This window comes from Hevea brasiliensis, chromosome 6 (assembly GCF_030052815.1).
Source record: "Hevea brasiliensis isolate MT/VB/25A 57/8 chromosome 6, ASM3005281v1, whole genome shotgun sequence".
Lineage (NCBI taxonomy): Eukaryota > Viridiplantae > Streptophyta > Magnoliopsida > Malpighiales > Euphorbiaceae > Hevea > Hevea brasiliensis.
The window spans coordinates 82764812-82770336 of NC_079498.1; the positions used below are offsets into that span (position 1 = coordinate 82764812).

The 5525-nt window shown below is 36.1% G+C and overlaps 1 non-coding gene across 1 annotated transcript; it reads right to left on the bottom strand.

Annotated features, from left to right (window-relative positions):
• Nucleotides 1–4886: 4886 nt before the first annotated feature.
• Nucleotides 4887–4993, bottom strand: LOC131181191 (small nucleolar RNA R71). The gene has a single exon (XR_009149819.1). It is a non-coding gene; the product is annotated as a small nucleolar RNA R71 (small nucleolar RNA).
• Nucleotides 4994–5525: the final 532 nt, after the last annotated feature.

Sequence of the window (5525 nt, forward strand, 5' to 3'; positions counted from 1 at the left end):
GCTGGAGTCATGGTTTATGTCAAACTCCATTTGCTATGAATATTATGTTCTCTTTTAATTCCAGTTCTTGATTAAAAAGATTTTCTCATCAGAAACTCTTTTCTGAATAAATCTATCTGTCCTGGCCAGGAACTTGAAACATCAAGAACAATTAAATGAACATAGGATTTTATCTATTTACTTAGAGGAACAGATTCCATCTTGATCAACACCTACCTCCATATATAACTAGTAGGAGCCAACACATGCCCATATACCCATACATAGTACAAGTATGAAAGCAGTATCAAACTCAAACTACCTATATACAAGATAACTGTGCTATCTCAGGTCTAAAGATTATATGCACTGATATGATTTATGACAAAACATTGACAAGAGTAAACTCCATGTGCTTGTCATAAGTGTCACTGGTTCGGCCTACTTATCATTTATAAGTGCCTATCATGTTTGTTATATGGCATGAGACTCACCATTCCATCTTATTTATATCTCATATAAATAACTTGGGAACAAACATGAATACAATCTTTCTGGATAAGTCATGTCCTTATTATGAAGTATCCTCGATTGTGAACCTATTTATGATACTTTGTGCTAGAAATATTGTCACTCATATTCTTAACAACTTAAGAATAATATTTCTAACAAAATATCAATGGACCTTTTCTATTACACATAAATATATTATGTAAACGAAAAAGTGGAAATGCCTTTTATTAATAAAAATATGTACAAGATACATACTAAATGATATACTCTAGGGCATACTACTAACAAAAAATGCCATAACTTAAGCTACAAAACTCCAAATTGAGTGATTAAAAAAAAGAATTAAAGTAGACAAATTAAGGAACAACTATGATGAAGAAAGTTTATCCAAATTCCCGATGTAGATTAGTTCAATGGAACAGTAAACATAGTTAATGAAATCTGAAAATTTGAAATAACTTCTAATGAGCCTTGAATTGAAATTGGCAACCAATGCCAATAAATGCAAAATCTTAAATGTGGTATTATAGTGTAATTAGAACTTGCATACCAATTATTTATAAAAAGATTAACATTTTGTATGAATACTAATGTAAATAGTAACCACCATAATATCAAATGCAAAGAACTAAACACCTAACTTTGTTAATATGCCCTAGTATGCCTCGTATGATTGGTTTGGATAGGTTGGCATGCCAATAGGGTTCCGATTGCAGTACTGCCTTTGCCTTCTTGCCATTTCGTGATTTATGGATCTTAGCACCATTTTGTGATATTATGGCTTTTGGCCATTTTGATACTCTTGACATACTTGGCTCTATGCCTGATGGTTATTATGGCTTGTTAGCCATTCTATTGCATACCTGGCAGACACTATGTGACCGATGGTGTGACGGCCCAAGGTACTTAATACCTAGTGCTAATTTACCCGTTTATCCAGTCTAGTCAATTTGTATAAGTACTTGGGCAATTAAAATAAGTTTTAAAATTTTACAACTAAATAATGAACATAAAATCCTTAAATTAAATATATTACGAGCAATTAACAAAATTTCAGTCTGTATGCATTAATAACATAAATTCTGTATATTTAATTATTTTAATTTATTTTATTTTGTATTGGCACCACTAAGCTGTATGCTTAGTGCGTCGCTTTTTACCACGCGTAGGTATTGGAGACCACTGGGCCTTAGACTAGGATCACTGTGAGAGTCCAGATCTACAGTTGTGCTCAGTGTCACCTCACCAAAGCAGTGTATTTTGGTAAGGCCCTAAGCCATGTTAGTTATTTTTAGTATATTGTAATTATTCATTTTGTCATGTAAAATTATGAATATATGTAATTATTGTAAATTATGTAAATTAATGAAATTGAATATTTTGCTATGAATGAGAGCATTATTTTATTTGTATGTATGAATGAAAATTTGTGAATTTGAGATAAATGAGCTGAAGTATTGGGATTATGAAAAAATTTATGCCATTAAAAATTATATTATTGAGATTTTTAACAGGTGGAAAATCACCAAAATTACTAATAAATTAGGAGAAACTCCGTCAGTTTCTCCAACATATTAATTAGACCTAAATTGATAAAATTAAATGCGATTATTAGGAAATGTTATAAGATAAGTTAAGGCGCTCCGGCACTGAGTGTGACATGCCTCGCTTGGCTACACTATAGACGGGTAAGGGGTGTCACATTTAGTGGTATCAGAGCATGGTTTAGGCGTTTCTGGGTATAGATAGAGTACATACCATGCATTGCATTTGTAAGCGTTGAGGTGACACTATTGCAGATCTATTTGTTTTTGGTTATTTTAGTTAGGATATGGATCTGACCTCGCAAAGAGCAGTAGTGGAATAGGTGGAGAGTCATGCTCCACCCGTGGCTGAAGCTGGAGGCAAAGGAACTCTTGCTCCACCAATACCTGAGGGACTTGCACAACCCCAACAGGCATTATTTGAGCAAATGACGGTCTTTTACAGACAAATGATGGCCTTTTCCCAATAATCCCGCCACCATAACCAGCACCACAGAAGTCCCATCTGAAGAAGTTAAGAAAATATGGGGCTGTGGACTTTCTGGGAAAGAAAGAAGATGATCCGGCAATAGTTGAAAGCTGGTTAGATAAGATGAAGAGGGTACTGATACACTTGAATTGTATAGCTATTTTTAAGCACATTTGTATTCTAAATCATAGCATTTAGACAAGTATTTTCATGCATAATAGTTGATTTCATTAGTTTTCATAAATTCTATTGCCAAGCCCTTAATTCCATGTTTTCTGCGTTATTTCAGGTGTTTTGGTGAAGCCCCACAGGATGGATGTGCAAAAGGAAAGCTTGGAGAGGTAAAAAGACAAAGAATTGCTGCTGATACAAAGTACACGGGTCATGTAAACCAAGCACCAGACCCGTGTAACTCTCTATCGGAAGAAAGCCAAGAGAATCGATGAGAAACACAAGTACACGGGTCATGTAAGTAGACCCGTGTAATATGCAGGGACCCGTGTAAGTGTTGGCCGGGTGCAAGCTTGAAGAACCTTAGGGGAACAAAAGTACACGGCCCATGTGATCATGCCCGTGAAGTTGGCATATACCCATGTAACTTTCTGTGCCAAAATAAGACCGCGCGATTCTCCTTCAGCAAGTTACACGACCCTACTTTGCAAGACCCGTGTAGTGACACACAGGCCGTGTACTATGCTACAGCCTTTTTTTTTATTCGAATTCCCCCCTGTTTTCTTATTCGAATGGGACTCCTAAAGCTTTTTGGACTCAAAATGACCTAACACTAGAGTAACCAATATAAATAGAGAAGAAAACACTAGGAAAGGGATTGGCCACTGTCATCGGGAATGCTACTGAAGGTTGTTGTTGTTGTCCTCTACATCAGTACCAAAAGAAGTCTTTCAGCTGAAGCGCCACAAGATTGAAGCTGAAACTCTCTCGGGTTCCTTCGTTTCATCTCCTTAGATAGAATTTTATTATTTTATTTCTTTTGCATAACTCTCTTTTTATTGTTTTTCCTTTTATCATGACATTTGTTGAACTCACCATGAGTGAGTAGTTTTCTTATTCTGGATTTGGGAGAGTAGCTCTTGTAATTATTATTATGGATGAACACTGAGTTTTATTTATTGGATTGGAGATTCGTTTCTTGATTTAATTTCTTGTAATCTTAATGCATGCTATGTGTTGGTATTATAGATGTTAATTGAAGGACTGAAAGGTGAAGATTAACATTAGAAAATCGAGATCTTAAACCTAGGAATTCTGACCTAAACATAGGCTGATACCTTTGTGGAACCTAAAAATTGGTTAAAGGTCTTAAAGGATTTTAATTGATTTATCACCACGAAAGTAGCGTTTGAGTTAATTAGAATACACCCTAGATAAGTTGAGAGAGGATCTAGGATAGCTTAGGACTGATTTCCATCAAGGAAAACGATCCTCAATTCAGTAAATAAATGAGATAACATCCCTAGTATGATTCAAGTGTGAAATCTTAATTCCAGAATTGCTTTAAATAAATCATTTCATTTTAAGTTTACCATTTTAGCGTTTAAAGTTAACAAACTTCATTTCCTAAGTATTCGATAGCCTAGACAGTTAAGATTTCTGTGTAGATTAGTACTTGCTAAACAAATTCCTCATGGGAATGATACTCTACTTATCACTTTATTACTTGTTAGCGATACATGCACTTGCGGTAATTGCAAAATAGCAAAACAAGTTTTTGGCTTCGTTACCGAGGAGTTTTATTTTTAGTAATATCAAGCGATAGGCGATTTAGCTGATTTAGGCAATTATATTTATTATTTTATTTTATTTTACTGGTTGTATTTCTTTTCTTTTCTCTCAGGTACCCGATCTGATACATGACCAGAACAAAGCCAGAAGAAATTTTGGACTGTGATCCAGAAATAGATAGAACTCTGAAAGCCATCAGAAAGGAAAGGAAACATCAAGAGCACGGTCAAAAAGATCCTGAAATCCCAACCATGGCTGATAATAATGACAGACCAAGACTCTTGAGAGATTATGGAGCTCCATCTGTCCAAGGATTTTAGCCCAGTATCACTAGACCCACAGTGCAAGCTAACAACTTTGAATTAAAACCAGCATGGCTCCAAATGATCCAACAAACCTAGTTTGCATGTTCACCAACAGAGGATCCACACTACCACCTCCAGTGTTTTCTTGCCTTATGTGATACATTCAAAATGAATGGAGTGTCTGATCAAGTAATAAGACTCAGAGCATTCCCATTCTCCCTTCGAGACAGGGCAATGAAGTGGTTACTTTCTCAATTGGCTGGAACATTCACTACTTGGAAAAATCTATCCCAAGCTTTTCTAGCAAGGTATTTCCCACCTGCAATGACTGCAAAGCTAAGACTTGAGCTCAACACCTTCAAACGAAAGGAGGGAGAATCACTCTATGACGCATGGGAAAGATATAAAGACCTACAGAGGGAATGTCCACACCATGGCATAGAAGATTGGCTATTGGTGCAAAATTTCTATAATGGATTACTACCCTGTACAAGGAGCACAGTTGATTCAACTACAGAAGGTGATCTAATGGAGAAAACAGTGCCACAAGCACTTGAACTCCTAGAAAGGGTTGCATACCATAACTATGATTGGTCAAACGAAAGAGGAAATGTAAGAAGAACTGTAGGAGTCCTAGAAGTAGATGCCCTGAGCATGATAAATGCCCAGTTTAATCAGCTCACAAAGAAACTCAAAAAAATGCAAGCCAACGTAGTTGGTACAAATAGTCAACATGAGGGCAGCTATGAAAGAGGACACATGAATTCAGAATACAGCAATTTCAACGAACCTACAGAACAGATGAACTATGTGAATAATGGAGGAAACTTCAACCAGAGGCAACCAAACAATCCGTATTCAACTACTTACAACCCTGGATGGAGAAACCACCTAAATTTCTCGTGGTCTAATCAGCAGAACCAGCCAATAAATAAGCAACACGGGTACAAACCTCCAGCACCCCTTAGATTT